The sequence below is a fragment of the Mauremys reevesii genome, linkage group 7 (assembly GCF_016161935.1).
Source record: "Mauremys reevesii isolate NIE-2019 linkage group 7, ASM1616193v1, whole genome shotgun sequence".
In the NCBI taxonomy this organism is placed as follows: Eukaryota; Metazoa; Chordata; order Testudines; family Geoemydidae; genus Mauremys; species Mauremys reevesii.
In genome coordinates, this window is record NC_052629.1 from 31,564,919 (window position 1) to 31,588,283 (window position 23,365).

A 23,365-nucleotide genomic window follows, 5' to 3' on the forward strand; every position below is an offset into this window, starting at 1 on the left:
GCTTCCCCAGGGGTATACGGAAAGCCCATCTTACTTTTCCCAGGCATTAGCCCGAGACCTAGCTGACCTTGTTTTCCCATCCGGGTCCACTCTAGTCCAATATGTGCATGATCTACTCCTCTGTTCCCCCTCGTTATCTGCCTCAAAAACTGATTCTTTAGTGCTCCTTACTGCCTTAGCAAACAAAGGTCACAAGGCTTCTCGCTCTAAACTACAGCTCTGTCAAGCCTCTGTCACATACCTTGGTTTTCTTCTCTCCCAGGGTTCCCGTATGCTCTCTCCCACCCGTGTCCAGGCTATCCTTAGCTTTCCCCGACCCTGCTCCCCACGCCAGGTCCGAAAATTTTTGGGCATGGCTGGATTTTGCAGGCAATGGATTCCCCAATATGCCTCCCTTGCAAAACCTCTCCAGGAACTCACTCGACTCTCTGTGCCTAATCCCATGCCATGGCCCCCTGAAGCAGACTCTGCCTTTGTTTCCCTCAAACAAGGTTTAGCTTCTGCCCCCGCTTTAGGGCTGCCAGACTATTCTAAGCCTTTTACCCTTTTCTGCCATGAACAATCTGGATGTGCACTTGGAGTTCTTACTCAGGTGCACGGAGAAAAGAACCGCCCAGTAGCTTATTTCTCTGCCACTTTGGACCCTGTGGCCCAAGGCCTACCCCCCTGCCTGCGTGCTGTGGCTGCCGCAGCGCGCCTAGTCAAAATGTCTGAATCCCTTGTCCTTCGCTCTCCCCTTACTCTTATGGTCCCTCACTCTGTGGAAACTCTGCTGTTACAGCGTAACACAAGCCACCTCTCCTCCACTTGCCTTACCAGGTACGAACTTCTACTGCTGTCGGCTTCGTATATCACCATAAAGCGTTGTTCTCAGTTAAATCCTGCCACTCTCCTTCCCTTGTCTAATGATGGTGATCCCCATGACTGTCTTGCAACTGTGTCTGCTGTCACTGTCCCGCGCCCTGACCTTTCTGATGTCCCTCTCCCTAACTCTGACCTTGTTTTGTTTACTGATGGTTCCTGTTTTCGAGACAGCCAAGGTCGTCTCCTGGCAGGATACGCTGTAGTGTCACTCTCTGAAACCCTCGAAGCTGCGCCTTTACCTTCTGTAACCTCAGCACAAGTTGCTGAATTAGTCGCCCTCACCTGTGCCTGCTTTTTGGCGGAGGGACGCTCTGCCACCATTTACACTGACTCCCGCTATGCTTTTGGGGTTGTACATGACTTTGGCACCCTGTGGCAAGCTCGGGGTTTCCTTACCTCCGCCGGTACCCCCATTAAAAATGGCCCCTACATTGCTGCTCTCCTGTATGCAGTTTTACTTCCCTCTGCCCTAGCTATTGTTAAGTGCCCTGGCCACTCGACGGCAGATACTGATGTTGCTAAGGGTAACGCATTTGCTGATGCCTCTGCTAAACATGCTGCTGCCATAGAACCTTCCCCAGATGCATTTCTAGGTTCCCTTTCTGTTTCTATAGCACCGCCGTCCCTCACTGACCTCACCCTACTCCAGGATTCTGCCCCAGAAGCCAAAAAAGACTCCTGGGTTGCCCAGGGTTGCTCTCTGCATCCTGATTCCCTTTGGCGTTCGCCTACTGGTGCCTTTGTGGCTCCCTTTTCACTCTACCCGTCTCTGGCCGCCCTGCTTCACGGTGTTTCGCATGTCGGAAAGGAGGGGATGGTCTCTGCTGTAACTGGTCACTGCTGTAACTAAGGTGGGATGGTGGGCCCCCCATTTCAGCTCTTTTGCAGCCCGCCACTGTGCCGCCTGTACCACTTGTCAAAGCCACAATATTGGTAAACCTGTAAAAGTGGCTCAGGGATTCCGGGGCCTGCCCCAAGCACCCTTCTTGCATTGGCAACTTGATTTTGTACAAATGCCCAAGTGCCAACGATATGAATTCATTTTGGTTATGGTATATATATATAAGCCCCTTAACCTGGGAAGATGCCATTGGCGGTTCCCTTATCCCACTTGGGGGAGTAATACACCATGCAAAAAGGCTCCTGAGGTTACAAGCAGTAGTTGAAATAATGGCAAATGAAACCGGAGAGAGTTTAAAAATTCTGGCCAAAGAAACAGAGGCGATCCGACAGGTGGCTCTTCAAAACCGTCAGGCATTGGACATAGTGCTGGCGGCCAAAGGAGGGACCTGTGCACTCATTGGAAAAGAATGTTGTGTGTATATACCTGACAATACCAATGAGGTAATAGATCGCGCTAGCCACTTAGAACAAATTGCATATCTTCCCCATGAAGAGCTGAGTTCTTTATGGAAGTGGCTAAGCAACCTGTTCAATTTCTCTGGCCTAGGAAACTGGTTGTTTCAGGGAGCCCTGACTATCCTGTTTGGAATCTTAGTGATTTTTGTATGTTTTCAGTTAATCTCCTGTTGTATCCAAAATTGTGTAAAATATGCCACCCAGGTGACTGCCCCAAAACAGAGTGCTAATATGATGATTTTAAATATCGCTGATGAACAAAAAGATAAAGAACGGTTAATATGTGGAACCCAGTCCATTGTTGGTCATGGCAAAGAGTGACCAAAAGGAGGGATTGTGAAAGTAGAATGAATTATATTACAAAAATAGATAGGATTAAAGAAATGCTGTCTGTACCTTTAAGGAAAATCGCTGGAATGCTGGAGTCCAGGTGTCAGGAATACAGACATTAACATGGAACAATTGCACCATTTAAGGGCAATTGGTGAAGCATTAGCCTTAGATCGATAGGAGTTAGTAAGGAAGTAGGATATGCATGCTATGCCCCAGGTGAATTTTGCTGTTTTTCTCCTTTGTCCCTTTGTTTGATTCCCGCTCTTTTATCTGTATAAATAAGACTGTTTGGGTCTTGCATGGCCACTCACATTATCTGAGTGTTATTGGCGGAGCGCTGCGCTAATAAAAACAGAGTGGTCTGACAAATTGTGAGTCTTGATTCTAACTTTGACAGTTGTATCTTAGAGCTTGGCTGTAGACAATGGATCGTGTGGTGTGTCTGGGATGGAAGCTGGAGGCATGTAAGTAAGTATAGCGGTCAGTGGGTTTCCAGTATAGGCTGAGGTTGATGGTGGAAAATCTCGGAGGAATTCCTCGAGGGCTTCTTTTCCATGAGTCCAGATGATGAAGATGTCATCAATGTAGCACAAGTAGAGTAGGGGCGTTAGGGAACGAGAGTTAAGGAAGCGTTGTTCTAAGTCAGCCATAAAGATGTTGGCATACTGAGGGGCCATGCGGGTACCCATAGCAGTGCCACTGACTTGAAGATATATATTGTGTGTGTATATATATATATATATATATATATATATATATATATATATATATATCATATATAGCATATATATATATATATATAGCATATATATATATTGTATAGCAGTGCCACTGACTTGAAGATATATAGATGTACTTGCGCTACATTGATGACATCTTCATCATCTGGACTCATGGAAAAGAAGCCCTTGAGGAATTCCACCGAGATTTTAACAATTTCCATCCCACCATCAACCTCAGCCTAGACCAATCCACACAAGCGGCCCATTTCCTAGACACTACTGTGCTAATAAACGATGGTCACATAAATACCACCCTATACCGGAAACCCACTGACCGCTATACTTACTTACATGCCTCCAGCTTCCATCCCGGACACACCACACGATCCATTGTCTACAGCCAAGCTCTAAGATACAACCGTATTTGCTCCAATCCCTCAGACAGAGATAAACACCTACAAGATCTCTATCAAGCATTCTTAAACCTACAATATCCACCTGCTGAAGTGAAAAAACAGATTGACAGAGCCAGAAGAGTACCCAGAAGCCACCTACTACAGGACAGGCCTAAAAAAGAAAATAATAGACCACCACTAGCCATCACCTACAGCCCCCAACTAAAACCTCTCCAGCGCATCATCAAAGATTTACAACCTATCCTTAGAGATGATCCCTCACTCTCACAGATCTTGGGAGACAAGCCAGTCCTCGCTTATAGACAGCCTCCCAACCTGAAGCAAATACTCACCAGCAACCGCACACCATACAACATAAACACTAACCCAGGAACCTATCCTTGCAACAAAGCCCGATGCCAGCTCTGTCCACATATCCATTCAAGTGACACCATCATAGGACCTAATCACATCAGACACGCCATCAGGGGCTCGTACACCTGCACATCTACCAACGTGATATATGCCATCATGTGCCAGCAATGCCCCTCTGCCACGTACATTGGCCAAACTGGACAGTCTCTACGCAAAAGAATAAATGGACACAAATCTGAAATCAGGAATCATAACATTCAAAAACCACTGGGAGAACACTTCAACCTCTCTAACCACTCAGTGACAGACTTGAAGGTGGCAATTTTGCAACAAAAAAACTTCAAAAACAGACTCGAAAGAGAAACTGCTGAACTTGAATTAATATGCAAACTAGATACAATTAACTGTGGCCTAAACAAAGATTGGGAATGGTTGGGTCATTACACCAATTGAATCTATTTCCCTATGTTAAGTTCTCCTCACACCTTCTATGGGCCATCTTAATTATCACTTCAAAAAGTTTTTTCCTCCTGCTAACGATAGCTCATCTCAATTGATTAGACTCTGCCTGTTGGTATGCATACTTCCACCTTTTCATGTTCTCTGTATGTATAAATATCCCCTGTCTGTGTGTTCCATTCTATGCATCCGAAGAAGTGAGCTGTAGCTCACGAAAGCTCATGCTTAAATAAATTTGTTAGTCTTTAAGGTGCCACAAGTACTCCTGTTTTTTTTGCAGATACAGACTAACACGGCTGCTACTCTGAAACCTGTCAAAAGGCCAAGTAAGGAATAAAGGCCACCCTATCTAGTCCTCACATAAAAGGATGATGAGTGTGATGTGGAGGCTTAGAGAAGAAGAAATGGAAGAATTTTCCATCTTGTGAGGGATTCCATCGACCCACATGACAGAAAAGTCTTTCAAAAGACTGTGATCTATGAGTCCAACCCAGCAGAAGATAGTTTTCATAGCTGCAAAATGCTAGATTAGAAGCTGTCAATCAGAAAGAACAACTCAGGCAGCCCCAAAAATATCCCCTCAAAAGTCAACATTTAGAATGCAACACTGAAAGGGATGGAGCCCCTGAAGCAGATGTATAATTGTAGAGTATCCCCTCCCCAATAACACACTAGTTTTCAATAATTTTCCCAAAACTTATTTCAACAAAACCTTTATTGTAGCCCCATTGATAAGGGGCTAAATATGGAGCCAGACTTCCTAAATGTCAGTTGTTCAGAGGAATTACTCTTGTTATACAATGCAGTAATGCCAGTGGACTATGCAGCCAAAGGTGAATTGTCCTGAAAAACCGAGTGATGCAGTGTGGAGGGCAAAGAGATCATCTGAATGAATTAGCCTCTAATTGGCAGCTTTGGAACTTGCCACCAAAGCCCTGGTGGTTATATTTATGCAGAATGTTTTTCCTGGATAAATCTTCACAAGCTGTTGCAGGCAGATCAGAAGGTCATATATACTTCTCTTCTTTTCCTAAGTTACTACAGGTGGCTTACATGAACCAGCAAAGCTTGTCTTTCTTGATCTGCCAATGACTTCCATGCAGCTTTTTAACCAGGAAAATCATGTGGAAGACATAATTAACCATGGGGTTACATGAAAACTCATTTTATAGATATACCTATATATGCTATTCCTTATATTAAAATTTTATTTTAGTCTGCAACACTTTTCAGGAATGTGATTTCTGGATTAACAAGCACATAAAAATAGCTTGAAGGAAGGAGTCTTAATGCAATAGTTCTGCAACTCCATGGAAAGAAATAATCAAGATGCTAAAAAATTGGAGGATGTCCCAACCCAGCAGTTATACCCATCTAATCAATCTAGTATTTCTAATGTGCCTATCACCATGGTATCAGACATGGACGTTTCACAATGTTTGCAATTTTCTATCTATTTAGGTATTTCTATGGTCATAGTATCTGAGAATCTCAAATATTAATGAATTTATCCTCACAATACTCCTGTGAAACAGAAGTGTTATCCCACATTTACAGATGAGGAATGGGGTTACAGAGAGATCCGTTCCCCAATTCAGTAAGGTACTTAAGAATGTCCTTACCTTTGAAGCATGTGAGTAGTCCCATTGACTTCTCATGTGCTTAACGTAAGGCACATGTGTAAGTACCTTGCTGAATCAAGGATTAGATGATTTTCCCAATTTTTTCATTTTATGAAGGTTACAACCTTTTATTACTCTTCAGTACAATAAACATATACTCTTGCCAAGTTAATAAAAATAAAGTGCTAATATATTGTGAAGAAAATGGCAGATACATTTTCTACTGGAATAATTTGATATAAGTTTCCTGTATTTATTGAAAATTGAAAAAGCAGGGAGGCTCTATGAAAAGTTCTTTGAAGAGGCTGCTATTGCTTGTATTTGTACTCCCACTGCATGATTTTTACTAAACAATTTCTAGTCCTCTTGTACTGAAATTTGGAGCTTTAAAAATTGAAATCTCACTATTTTATTTATTAAATTTATATTTATATATCCTGTTACAATATTTGTAAATTAAATATACTTGTGTACAAATTAAACATAAACAGTGTCAAAACACGATACAAACATTTTCAATTCAAAATGTGAATTGGCTAAGGTGAAAGAACCAACAAAATTTCACCCATGGCAAAAAAGGGCCATTACTATTAATACTATATACTATGGGTGAAATCCAAAACCCCATTGAAGGCCATAAGGATTTCACCCAATATATGGTACATTTCAGTAGAGAATGATTAATATAAAGTATTTTGAATTGGTGTAACTGTTTTAATTTTAACTAAAACATAATTCAGATTAAACTAGACATAACAGTATAAAGTCAATCATATTCGGAAGGCTGAGGTGATCTGTTGTGGCTTGCATATTTTAGCACTTTTCATTCTTTACTCTAATAACCCTGCAGTTTAAGCTTGTTGAAAGAACCAAGCTTAAAATAAGTAGCTAGTAAAGCCATGTAATGTTAAGTGAATATTACAAATATCTGGCTACAGTAGTAGTAAAAAACAAACCAACCTATGCTTTCAGAAAATATATATCTTTCCTAGGTTTTACTTCACTAGACAGCTGTTTACTGGTTTTAAAAGTCTGTTATAACACGTCTCATAGTAGACTTATTACACTTTGATTCCCAACTATGCTACACTCAGTGTAGGTGCCCACACAATCATAGTGTCACCATTTTATAAAAAGCAACAAAGAGTCCTGTGGAATCTTATAGACTAACAGACATATTGGAGCATAAGCTTTTGTGGGTGAATACCCACTTCATCAGAGGAATGTCATTCATCTGACAAAGTGGGTATACACCCACGAAAGCTTATACTAACAGACGTATTGGAGCATATCTGACGAAGTGGGTATTCACCCATGAAAGCTTATGCTCCAATACATCTGTTAGTCTATAAGGTGCCATAGGATTCTTTGTTGCTTTTTACAGATACAGACTAACAAGGCTACCCCTCTAATACTTGTCATTTTATAATACTTGTCCTCTAAGCATGGTATAAAGAGACATAATATATTTTCTGAAGTAAAGTAGGTGTTTAATATACAATAGTAAATACCTAACCCTCACGTGTTAGATACTTTTCCCTTAGAAAACAGTGTGAATTCCTTATATTAGAAGGGAATGAAGTAAATTAAGTGTTTTACAACCCAAACACTGGGACATTATCTCCACCCACCAGTTATGAGAATTTGTATTCTTTATATAGAAAAGTCTCAAAATAAAATTGCATGTTGTCTACAGCCAACTTTTGCTTTTTTCAAAATTAGAATACTACTTTTAAAATTAAGTTCTAAAAAGATCAACTCTCTTTCTCCTTGTTTGACTCTGCACACAAAGACCAGAAAGTCTTGCATGCAAAGATGCACAGCTGAGTTAATTTAAATTGTATTTTTCCATAAAGTACTTGGAAAGTGTACAATATTTCCCCCTTTCACAGACTTTAGCTAAGTCTTTCTTCCCATAGATAATGGTTGGCAGCAGTGCACAGTGCAGAGGTTGTGTGCTGCACTTCTGAACAAAGTCCTGAATTGAGTCATTGTTTTCACTGAGATAGCCTGCATTTTTCGCTGGACAGAGAGCAGGGTGTAAAAAAGGCACCTTGTGTGCAACTGTTGGCAAGGCTTGGAAGTGAATTAAAATCTCCACAAGGTCTGGGCAGTACAGCTCTGCTCGGTATTGAGCTCTTTGGAAGCACAGTTAGCTCAGACATTCCAATGCAATGAGGCAGCAGGAGGGACACAACTCGACTCTACAGTCGAACGGGGGAAAAAAGCCAACTCTTTCACAGAGATTAGTCTCTAGACTGAACTTTCATTCACAACGTGTGAGACACACAATGGCTCTGGACCAGCTTCTGCTTTACAAAGATTTGGAGAAGGCTCCGTTATCCAGTGATCTTGAGTCACTGGGTATTACCACTTAAAACAGAACGAGTTGCCTGCCAGAGGTAAGCAAAACTAACAGGAAAGGCTGAAAACAAATCAACTGAAGATGCACAACAGAGGTGGTGTAGGAAATTTTTGTAACTCTCTCCTTTTGAGTTTGGTCTTTACCCAGGTCCTTTCCTCTTTCCAAGCTCCGGTGTCATTTGAGCTTTACAAACCAAATCAAATGTAAAAATAGCAGTTGAATGTATTTAGCAGTTTGGAAATCCCAGGCCCCAAATAGTTTGCTGTAGTGTCCTTGACACTCTAAGATCAACATCTTAATTGATTTCAGCACCGAAATTCTGAGCTTGAGCCTTTGAAGATGCACCATAATTCCAGAGCAGGCTGCAGCTCTAAAAGCGATGACAGGCACCACCGGGATACTGTCCTATTGCTTAAAAAGCAAATGCGTTACAGCTGGGAGGAGGTGAATGCAGAGGTGTTTCTAACAATGTAAACTCTCGCTCCGGGCACGTAGCACTACACACAATGGCGCAAACTCTTTGGATGGGGGTATGTATTTAATATTGCATGTAACCGTTTTAACCTGGATGGAAGGGCAATGTACCTAACGCCTCACAGCGGTACATATAACCGGGGAGACCGGTCTGTGTGGAAGGTTCAGTCTCATCTTGCCCTGTTGGTTCTGCGGGCGCCCCCCTCTTGTGCTGTTGGGTCGGTGCAAAAACCTTCTTCCCTGCAGCTTGTGGGAGGGGAGGATCAGGAGCCCGCTGGTGGAGGCACAGACATCCTGGCCCTGCACTGTGCCGGCGGGGGAGGCTGCGGACCCTTTGGCGTTGTGACGCGCTGCCCTGCACGGTGTGTGCCCCTGAGGCGATTCCTCTGGGGCTGGAGGCGGTGTAATGCAACCCCCCTGCGCGCTACAGGGGGCAGCGCCAGTTCCCGGGGCAGAGCGCGCAGGAGCAGGGGCAGCAGCACCCAGCGCTGGGCTGTTTGCCCTGGTGCTAAGGACCCAAGGTGCTTCCCTGCTCTGGCCCTACCACGCTCACCTCAGGGTGCCTGTGGCTGGGCAGGGGGGAGAGGGCTGGGCGCGTTTCCCCCCCCCCCCCCCCGGGAACCCGGCCGTACGCCTCCTCTCCCCCCCCCCCAGCCCCCGCGCTGAGCGAGCCCCCAGTTCTCCCGCTGCGCCTCCTTCCGCCCAGCTGGGCGTTGCGAGCCCGGCAGGCCACCTCCCCCTCGGTCAGCGCGCGCTCCTCCCGCCGGGCCGCTCAGCGGAGCCGTTGAGTTCGGGGGCTGCCCTGACCCGGAGCCTGCCCTGCGCAGCCCGCCGGGGCCAGAGCCCTCGGGGCTGCTGCAGTGACCCGCCGCCCGGCCTCGGCTGCGGCAGCAGGAGGAAGAGGCTGGGGAGACGCTGAAAGTTGCCGTCTCCTACTTATCCCCGGCAGCGGGTGAGGCGCTTCCACAGGCTCCTTGCCTGCGTTCGTGGGGCTCGGGTGGGTGGGTCTCCTGGCTGCCCGGAATCACTTCCAGAGGCTGTTTTGGGGGTTCGGGTGGTGAGAGAGCGTCCCCCTCCCCAGTCACCGAGATATGGGTCCATGGGGCCACACCTGCACTACGGCAGCCTCATGGACTTCAGGGGGGTTGTATTAGGTCTGACATCCTTGCATTGGCTACACTTGCACTCTCTTTGCTCCCCAAGAGTCCCCATATATCAGTTCTCCATTAGGCGTGTGAAGTTGATGATCCACAGTAACATGCAATTTCTATGTATTCGCATTGCAATATTTAGTTGTAAAATATCCTCTTTTCTCTGGAGAGGGTTTGAGGAAATGCAGAGAGTGTGTATTTTTTGGGTGCGGATTGTAACAAACTTGTTATAAATTACAACTGGGCATAAAGTCCTCACTATCTTCCCCCTGAAGTTCTCACTTTATAGCCTGGTTTATATCAGTAATAAGTTTCATGTTTCATATTTCATTGCTTTAAACATTCTGGCTAATCACATCTCAGTGGATTGTTCTAGGTGAGGTGCAGCATCTGATAAACTACAAAGTTTTAGGTTACTGGAGTGAAGTGGTCTCTCACCAGCATTTCGGTGATTTACGATAATAAGCATTCTCAGATGTTTATAAAAATTCGTTCTAAGATGAAACCTGGCAATCAAAGCAGCAAAGTGTATAAATATATTATTTTCCCCCACTGGTTCTGGCCTTGCCTTTGATATGTTTGAAAAAGTTTAGCTTTGTGAGTAACTTTGCATTCCTTACTAGTCCCATTGAAGTGTTTGCAGGATTGGGGCCAAACTGTGCAAGATTTGCTAGTCTCATTCCCCAGAGTGTACAGTATACCTGAGAACCAGCAGGGAACCCTAGAGAGGAGCTATAGGAGTATCAGCAGGCTGAGCTGATGCGTTCTCAGGGTAGTAGGATGATAACTGAAATGATACAGAAACTCATGAAAGGGTTGGCTGTGGTTCAAGGAGCAGACAAATGTTCAGACTGGTTCTTATTTTGGTGTGCGGTTTGCCCATCCCTAATTGTAATGCACATTTGCGAGGGAGTAGAATTAAAATTGGTATTTTATGTTTATATCAAGATTTTGTTGAATGAATAAAAACATAAATTTTATAAGTATTTCAGAAGTGGGGATGAAGTTTTGCCCCACTATAAACTTTTTTCCTCAACATCTGAGAATGATTAAAGAATTTAAATTCCAGAATTTATAATTACCTAATAATCATCTTAAATCAGAAGCCTTCCTTTTTATTTTTGAATCATCTTATGAGAAATAGAGCTAACTACAAACAGTATATGTATATTTCCAATTAGATGAAAACAGTGACAAGATGAGCAACACCTAGACAAACGGGAGGAAGAAAAAATAAACAAAATCAAACTACAAATAATTTTATCACAGGAAACTGATTATATTGTAGATCACCAATAGAAAGCTGTTGAGAGAAACAAACTGGACTGCGTAAGTCATGAGAAACTATGCCCAGTTTGCATAGAAATTAACAGGGGATTGCTAAATTCTTCCATTCTCCTCTTAGTCATCTGAGTAAAAGGAAACTTCTCATATTTTGCCATGTTAAGACATTGATCCAATACATTATTATGAGTTCATTTTCACTTTCCTGTGTGTTGAGACAGGTTTCTTTGTAGCTAGATTTGCTCTTAGAACCCTCCCCTTTTTGGGCCCAGTTCTACAAAGTGCCAGCTACCCTCAACTCTGTACACTTTTATGTGGTATGTGTTGGGCAATGTATTTTTGTTAAATTAAGCAAAATTTAATACTAAATACAGTTTAACCAATATATTTTCTATATTTTTGCATAATTTTGTTGATACATGAGAAAAGACAGAAAAAACTCTATCAGTAAAGTAAGGATAAGAAAAACAATAAATCATCAAATAAAGTATTTCTAATAGATGTATCCATTGAGAGTCATGGAAAGGGTTCAGAAAAGGGCTACAAGAATGATTTAACAGTTGGAAACACAGACTAGAAATAAGGCACAATTTTTTAACAGTGTGGGAAATTAACTATTGGAATAGTTTACTAAGGGTTGTGGTGGAGTCTCTATCACCAGTAATTTTAAAATCAGGATTGGATACGTTTCTAAAAGATATGCTCTAGTTCAACCATAGCTATTGGACCTGAAACAGGAATTAATTCAGGGAAGTCCGAGTCTAACTTCCTGCATAACACAGGACATAAGTCACAATGGTCCCTTCTGGTCTTAAAATCCATATATATATGAATAACTGCATTAAAATTCTAATTCTTGCTGAGCATTTTTCATTAATCAAAATAAAATATTTACTTTCTATTGATCTTTGAAATAATCTTCCAGTAGAAAAAGTATTTCCATGTTGGTTGCTTTTCATTTTGAAAGAATCTTATTAGGAACCAGGCTCTTCAGGCAGGAACTGTCTTTTTGTTCTGCTTTTGTACAGCATCTAGCATAATGAGGTTCTGGTCAATGAATAGGGCTCCTTGGCACTATACTAATACAACTAATTAATCATAATGTCTGCTATATTTTTATATACTCTTTTAAAAAATCCATAAATTAAACATAGTGCTTAATCATTTAACTCCAACATGAATAGAACTTATCCTCATAACTAGTCCCCTTGCAGTCATTTGGTATTAGTTGTGTGAATAAGGGATGTGGCATTAGGTCCACTGTCTTTAACTATGAAATATAATTAATTTTGTTTGTAAGAGATTGCACTTTTAATTGTTTTTTTATTATAAAAAAACAATTAGTATGCAAAAGCATGAGCCATGTTTGTCAGTGGTCAAATTCTGCCCTCAATTGTGTTTTTAATCCCCTTTAAATTAGCATTATTGTACATGAGTTCCTGAGGCCATAAGTGACTGAATACACAAATAAGAGCAGTACGATTTACATTGCATACTGCTTTGTTTGTCTTGGCAGACCTGTGTGGAGATCTGACTGTGGGTGGGGTTTCCAGAATCATGCTTCTGCCAAACGTGGATCATATTGCACTCTTGATTTCTGAGCAAAATTCCTATTTACTTTGAGAGTTGCATGTTGTAGAAGTGGGTCATTGTGTTAGCACTACCTATATATGGGTCTCTTTTCTTTCTTTAGTGACAGAATTCTGATCTCCCTTGAAGTAAGTGGAGTTTCTTCAGACTCACACCAGCGTGAGATCAAACTCTGGCCATTAATGGTCTGTTATGTTCCAACGCTCTAGCATTTGGGTGAATGACATAATTGAATGCAACTAGATACTAAATCAAACCATCCCCAGTATTCCTTCCTGAACTACCCTAACCAGTCATAAATAATCCACCATAGTCAAACAAATGCTTAACCTAAAAGGTGTCTTGTACTTGTTCCTGAAAACCTGTAAAGGTGACCTGTAACAGATTGCTCAGGGGACTGAGCTTCAAAACTAAACTTTGTCCTCCAGAATCATCCAGTTTCCAAGTCCCCAAGACTGCACACCTACCAACTATCAGCAACGGTGTCTCAGGTGATCTTAGCTGTTGTGGTGATTCATTGGGTCATAAGCGAGCTAGGCATCAAACCTCGGGGCATATATGAATATATCTCAAGGAAAATCTGTCTGCATCCAAATCTCCTATTCAGTCTAGGGAAGTTTTGGGTGTGCGAGAAATGCAGGATTGAGCCTTACATGAAGATTGGCATTCTGAAGGCTAGTGTTTCAGCTGTGACATTTTACTCACAGTAGTCTGCGGCACGCCTTACTAGACTAAATGGGTTCTGGGCTCTGGAATGTCTTTCGCTGTATATTGCAATCAACAGAAAAGTAATCTTAAGTAGTTTGGTAAGACAATTGCAATGGAGATCTTTTTTAAAAAAGGTAAAAATGATCCACTTAATTTTTCAATTGACCTGTAAAGTTTTTTAATAAATACTTAAAAAAGATATTGAAATGGTATTTAAATATTTAAAGGTATTCTGATGTACACTTACAGTTAACTTCTTTGTGTTTCTTTCTGTTAATTCTTAATAACATTTAAATCTGATTAAGCAGAAAGGTGAAAATGTTTGTGTACCAAAGTAAAGTTACATGAAAGGTATATGTGAAAGGTATTTTTAAATATTTATTTTGGGATAATATTTTAATTCTGTTAGTATGCACAAGTGCTGTATAACTTGCGTCTAATAATAGTATGTTTTGTTAAACAGATGACTCTCCAGTTGCATGTGACCTTGCCTAGTGTTGTAGGATTTTGCTGTCTGTTTTAGACAATGCTCTGATGTGGGACTTTTCCTCCCACAATATTTTTCTCCATCTGTGCTACAGTGTACAGCAAGAATGCCTCTGAAGTGAACTCTGGTATTTCTGAGGTTTGTGCTACAATACATCTTTATTCTAACATTTTTATAATGCATTCCTTTATTTCAAATACAAAACTCAGTTGTTGATTAAAATCAGCCACTTAGTTTGCCGATTTCCCCTCAAAGCAGTGCAGGTAGTTTCAAGCAGCATTAACACCTGATTGAATTTCCACTTGGAAATCAGTGGGGTGTGAGGGTATCATGCTGTGTAGAGTAACTGCTCTGTGGATCTACTTCATCTACAGTGCCCCCAAATTTGCATGAAGGAACAAGCTTGTGGAGCTCCAGTTGAGAAACTTCCATGGTGTCAGCTCTCACTCTTTAATTTCTCTGGCTTGATTCTGCTTGTTTTGGATCCTGCCTGCTTATGAAAATGAAGGGAAATTTTTTTTCATGTTTTTAATATCCAAACTAAAATGTTTTAAGAGCATATTTTGCTTCTTTGCTTTCTTTTGCTAGTTTTCAATTTTCTCATTTTTTCTCAGATATATTTATAACTAGATTAAGATAATGAATTGTTTAATTCATGTGAGTATATTAAGATAAATGTATTCGATAAGATGCTTCATTTAGTGGACAGTGATATTTTAATATTTGTACTTCTAAAACTGTTTAATATTTATACATTTTACTAATAAGGTTCATGTCTGAATTTTCAAATAAACTAGACACCTGCTGTATGTCTATATATCTCCCTTCTGCTCAAAATTATGTGGGTGGGAACTAACTAATACAAACATTCCCTGGCCCTGTAAAAGTTGCAGGTCCGTGTAATCTCATCTCTGTTAGTGTATGGAACCAAAAGAGGTGCAAGTGTAAGGTAAGCAATAAAAGCAGGGAATCTGCATGTATCCAAGACTCCAATTCTGCAGATTATTGGCCAGCTGAACCCCTCTGCATTTCCCTCTGGCTCTTGCCAGTCATACCTATTACTTGATCAGGCCAGTAGGTTCACAGGTTGCTCATCCAAGGTGGTTCTGTGACATCTTGGGTAGTAAAGGGTTAAAGAGCAAACAAGATTGTTTGAAGTCCTTTTTTTCCCCCCAGTGGTTCTTCCATAATTCTTGGAGCAAATACTGCTTAATGTGGCTCCTTCGGAATTCTGGGAGAGAATCTACTGTGTAGTGCAGCTTCCATCCAAGTCCGTCCCCCCCACCCCCAATGCAGTCTGTTGGTTGCACAGTTCTTTTGTAGTGGGGGAGTACCCTGCATAGCTACCTTCCCTCTGCATGTGGTCATGTCATATCAGTGTCTGTAGTCTTGCTTCCCTTCACATGAAGCAGCTGGAAGAGGAGGTGAAAATAGGAGCTTTAGAAACTATTGTGTATAATTTTTATTAAAATGTACATACAATGTAGAACCCCAATGAAGCCAACTAATCACATATTAAGGGAAAAGCTTTTGGATACACACAATTAATCCATAACATGAGTGGGAAATCTCTCAATTTCCTTGATGATGGTTGTACTCTCAGGCAAGGTTTCTGGCAGATGCTTATACCAGGATTGTTTTAGATTTAATGACCTCTCAAAATGTAGGTATTGTAATGGGTTTTGATTGGAGGTCTGTTTCACTTCTAGTTTCATGTAATAGTGTACTCTGCAATAATTAGGTGATGTCTAAACAAAAAATTCTACTGAAATCTTGTTGGCCATTCAGTACACATACAGCCTGGATCTAGAGAAACTTGATCTCTTTCTGGGATCTATGGTCTCACTTGTATAATAAAACCAGTATCTCAGGGCTATGGCTTTTAAAAGATATTTTCACTCTAATTAGTGTGTCTCATTTAAATATTCAAGGAAGGCTTATAGGGCCTTTTTTGTTGTATACATTTATAAAGCACCTGTCACCATATTAGTGTCTGTCACTGAACAATATGTATTTCAAGTTATACAACTCAGACTTAAGTATCTTGTTCCTTCTTTATTATTGCTATACAGCCTCACACTATACAATCAGTCATGTACATCTTGTTTTCTTAATAGTTTTTAAAAGGCAATTAATCATGTGTTAGTAAGTGAGACTTCATCATACCATATGAGTGTATGTGCTTACAAAATATAATTTCTAATATGTGGAAATAACGCTCATAAAATTAATTGTAGTGTTGGGTATAGCTCTTTTGTCTGGCAGAACATTTGGCAGAGTTCCAAAATTTGAATGCATTTCTGTATGCACTGGGTGGCAAAACATTTTTTCCAGTTCTTTCCTTCCACAGTCATCTATTCGCACTATGCAGATCTGGCTGTAGGAGGGATTTGCTAATATACATTGCTCAAAAACAAGGTCACTATGCAACCAATAACTAGTTCAGTATCTGATTCCTCTCTTGTGTTTTTGCTTTGGATTTTTCCCAGTTTCCCTCTTCTGCCCATAATGTCAAATCCTGTTTGTTACATAGAGGTTAGATTCTAAAAAAAGAGCAACTGATGTTGTTGTATTTTGTGGCACATATTGCCTGCTACAACAGAAAATCAGTTGTGTGATTGTACTTTCATTACCGTGTAGGGTGACTGAATGACCTTGAAAACCAGTAATGGCTCTGTTTTCAGGGCCTGTTTCAATGTCCCTGTCAGTACCACAAAAAGTCTTTTGTTCTAATTTTTGAACCCCTACAGACCAGTGAGCCACCTGAAGAAGCTGCCTATCCGCTGAGCTGGTGAAATCAACAAAAGGCTGGCTGAATACATATGCAAACCAAAGACTACTTATCCACCAGGCACATCGCATACTAACACCTTGCCCTTCCCCTCCATAAGGCCTCTTCATGAGCCAATGTCTTGCACAATCCTCAAGCTAGCCCTTCCCCAACATAAAGAAATCTATAGGGGGTTTGGGCAGGAGAGGGAAGGGGTGACTTTGCTCAGGAGATGAAGGAAGAATGAGCAAAAGTCTGTTCTGTCTTCCCCAGTTGCCAAAACCCATCCTATGTCCACATCCCTGACCCCAACTACAACAGACCCTGCATCTCCCCACTTTAAACATTAGAGCAATTCACTGCCATGCCAGCTATGTTACAAAAACACCATCCCACATTTTACTTAAGTAATTTGGGTCAGATGTTCAATTACAGATTGTATTACTAAATAGTTAACGGAAAGATGTATCCCTTTTACTCATTGCACGCTTTTAAAAACATTAGTTTCCATATGTACTATATTAATTCATTCATGCTGGGGGGCTACCTAAATTTTGCTATTTCACAATATTGATCTGAAGTAAATGTATAAACTTGTCTTTTAAATAGCATTAAACACAGGGTGAATTATAGCTGTCAAACTATCTAAATAGATATTTTCTATATCTGCTGCAAATTGTATTGACATTATCCAAGTACTATAACATTGGGTGGTGATGTTTGTAGTGTAATATTTTTTTCACAGTAGCAGAGACATGGTGCATATAAAAACTCAGCTTTCCATCCAGCTGGCTCTTGGTTCTACATCAGAACAGATTTCAGAGAGGATTCCATTAAAGGGTTGGATAACTTGTTCTCTGAGACAGATCTAACTGATTGTTAAATGAGAGTGCCCCTTTTTGTCCAAACCGTCCCTCCTTTGGTGCTTTGTCATCAGAATTTGATAGACATTAGGACCTGGAGTTTAAGACATATGGGAATATGGATGAACCCCAAGATGTATTATTTAATCATGTCAGCCCATGTGACAAATGAAGGTGGGGGGGACTCCCTTTTATGGACAACCAGCCAGCCAGTTAGCTACAAAATCCCTCTTCCTAGCTGTTCTCTACTTGCCTTACCTGTAAAGGGTTAAAAAGTCTGACTGCATACATAGATAAAGGGAAGTGAGTGGGCACCTGACCAAAAGAGCTAATGGAAAGGTTAGAACTCTTTAAAATTGAAACAAGACTCCCCTTTTGTCTGTCTGTAGTTGTTCTCTTGGAGAGCAGGGACAGAGCTGGAACTATGCTGTAAAAAGCTTTGTCAGGTATGAAAAATCATCAAATCATACCTAGAAACTACTTATTTAAAACCCCAGATATGTAAGTAGATCAGGAAATGTCTAGAAAAATGCAATTAGGTTTATCTCTTTTATTTTTGTATGGCATGTGGACTTCTCTGTGCTAACCTCCAAATGCTTTTTGTTTTGCTTGTAACCATTAAGCTGGACCTCAGGAAAACCATTCCTGAGGCCTAATTATTATATTTGCTCTTTTTAAATCTAGCAATAGCCTAAATTCCAGATGTATTTTCTTTCTTTTTGTTTTTAATAAAATTTACCTTTTTTTAAGAACAGGATTGTTTTGTTGTTGTTTTTGTCCTAAGAGGTTGTGCATATGTTGTTTAATTAGCTGGTGGCAACAGTTGTTTTCCTTTGTTTTCTTTCTCAGCTCTTCCACGGGGGGAAAGAGGAGAGATGAAAGGGCTTGAGGGTACACCACAGGGAGGAATTCACAAGTGCGCCTTCCTGGGCCCAAAGGGGTTTTTTTTGCACTTGGGTGGTGGTAGCATCTACCCATCCCAGGTTAGAGAGAAGTTGTAAGCTTGGGAGTTTAATACAAGCCTGGAGTGGCCAGTATTATTTTTAGAATCCTTGCGGGCTCCCACCTTCTGCACTCGAAGTGCCAGAATGGGGAATCAGCCTTGACAGCCCACAACTTTACTTACACCATCTGAGAGTAAAGTATGTACAGATTTCATGGCAGAATGCTAACACCACCTAAAATCCTGATTTGCCACATAGTGACTCTAGCTTGGGTATTTGTTAGTTAATGAATGTAAAATATTTGGTTACTTAGATTAAATTTGCTGTTGCTTATTTGTGGTTAAGTGTATTGATTTTTTTTAAATTGTTTTGGTTTTTTTCAGAGAGTGAACATTTTTATGGATCCTGAAATTATTTGCACTGACCTGGCAACATTTTTCTAGCAGTGGCAGTTCTATTGGACTTTAAAGGCACTTTAAAAAAATTTAAAAAAAAAATTAAATCACAAATATTTAAAAATTTAAACTATGTACATTTTAAAAATAGTACTTTCCCCTCTGTGGTTCCCTTTCCTGGCAAAACTGGAAGGCCCTTAGAGACTCAAGCTGCTGCTGTCTTAAGGACTTCCTTTTTCTGTGCTCGGAAGGAACTATAGTAGCCCAAGGAAGTTAGAGGAAAATATTGGGTTAAGGAAAAGATAAAATCTATTTACACTACTTCAGTAGGCTCTTGTGAGTCGTCTTGGGTATGGAATCAGGAACTGCTTAGATGTCCATAGCAGTGTAGGATGCAAATAGCTTTTTGTACTTTTCTGTGGGAAAGATTTAACATTTTAAAATGATTGTGAAAAATATTTTTTTTGCGAATTTAAACAATTTCCCTCATCATGGTACCTAAGAGCCCCAGTCATGGACCAGGGCCCTGTTGTGCTTGGTGTTATACAAACCTAGAACAAAAAGACAGTCTTTGCCCCAAAGAGCTCACAATCGAAGTATAAGGCTAGAGACAACAGATGGGGGAGTACAAGGAAGCAATGAGACAATATTGCCTAAAATAAATAGACAAGACAGAGAGAGAGGGGGAAGAAGTACAGCACACAAGCAGAGTGAACAATATGATGGCAGCAAATGTCTTGTTAGTTCCACATTTTATTTTGGAATGTGTGCAGCAGCGGCTCCAGGCACCAGCGGTCCAAGCGCATGCCTAGGGTGGCAAGCCGCAGGGGGCGGCTGTCCGGTTCCTGCGAGGGCGCCAGTCAGGCTGTCTTCGGTGGCTTGCCTGCGGGAGGTCCCTGGTCCCGCGGATTCGGCAGCAATTTGTCTTGATTAATGTATGACTCCCCCTCTCAACTTCAGTTCTAACATGTCATCAGGCAATTTCTTTTACAATGAAAACAGTGTTACTAGCCCTTCAGGGTTCAAAAGTCACTTGATATGCCATCCAACATCATTAGATGGGGTTAAAAATAATAATTTTGGGGTCTTTATCCTAAGGTTCCTGAATCTTTATAGGTTACCACAACTATGAACATATTTTAAAAAATAAGTTGAAATTCTCAGCAATGACATGACTCCAGGTGCTGGGGCTTTAAGAAAAAACACAAAATTTTGTAAAAGCAGCAAAGAGTCTTGTGGCATCTTATAGACTAACAGACGTTTTGGAGCATGAGCTTTCATGGGTGAATACCCACTTCGTTGGATGCATGTAGTCACCCACGAAAGCTCATGCTCCAAAACGTCTGTTAGTCTATAAGGTGCCACAAGACTCTTTGCTGCTTTTACAGATCCAGACTAACACGGCTACCCCTCTGATACTTGACAAAATTTTGTGAGACTGGCAATATGATGAGAGTTTTCAGGGTGTTGCCAACCTGGTTAGAGATGAACACTATATACCGTTTAAGAACTGGGATTCTGAACTTGAAGTTCATGTTCTGCATTGATTGTAATCCTGATAGTTCTCAAGACAGCAGCTACTAAAAACAAGTCTGAAATGAGGTGGGCAATTCCCAACTTTCCAATGGTTGTATAGCATTAGACTCCTGGATGGATTCAGTTTCAAAATGAGGTACATAATTTCTAGTTTTGGTAGTTGGTAGATAAGGGATATTAAAACAGCTTCTGGTCTCTCAGCTCAGTAGTGCCTTTTTTATCTTTTAAGCCAAATTATTCAGACTGAAAAAAATTGGTTTTCCAGAGGGAAAACCACAGTCTATGTAGGAATAATGTTTTAATTGATCCCCAGCACGCTATTAGGAGGTACTCGAGGGAGTGGTATTAACTGATATTGGGGGCCAGATTCTCCTTAGGGGAAAAAGGATAATGCTAGCTGGAAAAACCTTCTCTTTTTGAGTCCATTTAAAAAAAACAAAAAAACCTTTGCCTGAACAAGTGTCCCTTGTTTTGTTCATTTGTCCAAGTTCATTTAAAAACCAAGCTGAAGGAAACTAATTGAACTTGAGTTTTGAAGTATTGTCTGTGCAGAGACTTTCTTTTGACCAGGTTCCAAAAATCCTGAATACACCAGGAAAATGGAAGTCAAAGCCTTCAGTTGTTGGTACAGACTGAAATGTTCCAGTGACCATCTATTGTGAACCTTATAATGAAAATGAAATCTAATAAAATCTTTGCTTCCATCCTTATGCTCTATACATTTGCACAATCCTACTCTTTACCCTCCAGCCCTCATTCATACACACCCTTAAAAAGCTCATTTAGGTTATTGTCAGTTGTCCTCCTCATTTTCAAGCAAGCACCTTCATGCTTCCCCTCATGTTTGGGAGAAACTCCCTGTAAATATCCCTATAACTAACTCATTATCACCCTTCCTCTCCCTAAAACTCTCATTTGCTGTGACACCTACACATACCGAACAATGGTTAGGCTATCAGTGTACTGAGACCACATTCTATCCTGCTGACCAATATGTTCTCAATGTTTCCTTCTACTCCCTCATCTATATATAGCCATAGTCTCTTGTCTTTTACTTAGTTCCTGACCCAAAGAGCCAATCTGTCTTTTTTTTTTTTCCCCCTGTATTTCTACAGTGCCAAGCACAATGGGAGCCTGGTCTACAACTGGGTCTCCTAGGTGCTACGATAGTAATAATAATAATGTAGACTTGCAGCATTTCCTTGGAGGGCTCTGGGTTGAAAGACAAAATAATAGATTTTACTGCTCCATTAGCAATTACATCTGTTTTAAAGTTCTAAATACTCTTTATTTTGACATAACACTCCTCAATTAATGTTTATGTACAATGTAATACATTTCTAATGTAAACTAAGTTCTTTTTATCATAATATTTGTACTTTTATTGTTCAGTACCATTTGTCTGAGCAAACAAATAACTATTTGTTAAGGCTCATAACATTCAGTAAAGTTTTATTCTTCCCAGATTTGGAGAAGAAAATTGAAGTACAGAGAGGTTAAGGTGTCTTAAGTTGGGCACTCAAGAACTGAGAGACAGAGAATTAGAGGGCACTTCTAAAAGTATTGAGCCAAAATGCCTGCATACTGCACTGGACATCTATGGAATTTTCTTTGAAATTGGGGCCCAATTGACTTATCTAAAGTCACCCACTAAATCAGCAGCACCATGGGAATGGTCTCCTGACTACCAGTCTTGCATTCTAACCATCTGATAGTGCTCACTGCATTTAGTTAAGAAGACCTATGGCATTATATGATGTAAGGAGGAAACAACGGAATGGTCAAGTATATTCATCAACTCTGTATTTTATGATGAACACTTACTATTAGCTTTGCAGTCAATAGCATATGGCAAGTCACATCAGGATCATAAGCGAAGGATGACGGTTTCTGGCAAGGGGAGTTTGGGCTGGGATTCCCTGGACTGAGAAGTTACTTCCCTACCCTATTTATCAACTGTCATAAATCCTCTCTCATCCTCTTGCTAGTTTCTAAGAGTTAACTTTAAGGTCTTAATACTTATCCTCAGTTTTTTTTAAATAATAAAATGTAAGTATTTTAGTCATTTTAGCATCCTCATTAGTTTGGTTTTCCTTCCTTATTATGTAGTGTTCGTTACTTTTCCCCCTTTAGATTCCTCATACCCTTTGTGCACTGCATTGATACATTGTCTTCTTGTTTCTTTAACCATTATCCAACACTATTTAAGTTTACAATTCAATTTTATTCTTGCAACTTTTCAATGACACTATATGCCACTAATCGTGTTGCTTCACCCTTTTTTCATTTAATTTAGTTTTTTGGGTTTTTTTAGAAAATTAAAAGTCTTCCTTGTCACAATGGGTTACTTTTGTTGTTTCTTTTACGTTAAACTGCAATGGAGTCAGTTTCTTTTGTAGGTGGTATAGATTCCACTAATTTCAGAGGGATGGAGTGGAACAATAGAAGAGTAACTTCTTAACTGTAAATTTGTTCTGTGTGGCTCAGATCCATCTTTCTGGAGCCTATCCTAACTTCCTGAAGTCTGCTTGTCATTTTTGCCTTATAAAGGAAGGAAAGTTTTGTGTGTATATATAATAAGAATGAATGAGAGAGCGAAAGCTATAGGCAATATAATGGTTGGAAAAAACCTGAAATTGTTGTGGTCATCTTCCTAGCTGGATTGTACA

General features: G+C 40.5%; 1 protein-coding gene across 8 annotated transcripts in view; it reads left to right on the forward strand.

The window, feature by feature from the left end:
• Nucleotides 1–8,332: 8,332 nt before the first annotated feature.
• PLCE1 (phospholipase C epsilon 1) overlaps nucleotides 8,333–23,365 on the forward strand; it is a 312,093-nt gene continuing 297,060 nt past the window's right edge. For 3 of the 8 annotated variants that reach the window (XM_039546690.1, XM_039546698.1, XM_039546697.1), the window contains exon 1: nucleotides 8,836–9,024. The gene's annotated coding sequence lies outside the window, so the exon portion shown is untranslated. Of the gene's footprint in view, nucleotides 8,532–8,835; nucleotides 9,025–9,250; nucleotides 9,331–9,450; nucleotides 9,490–9,734; nucleotides 9,921–14,164; nucleotides 14,327–23,365 lie in introns of those variants that run through there. The other 5 variants (XM_039546694.1, XM_039546692.1, XM_039546693.1 and 2 more) reach the window with 5 other exon arrangements.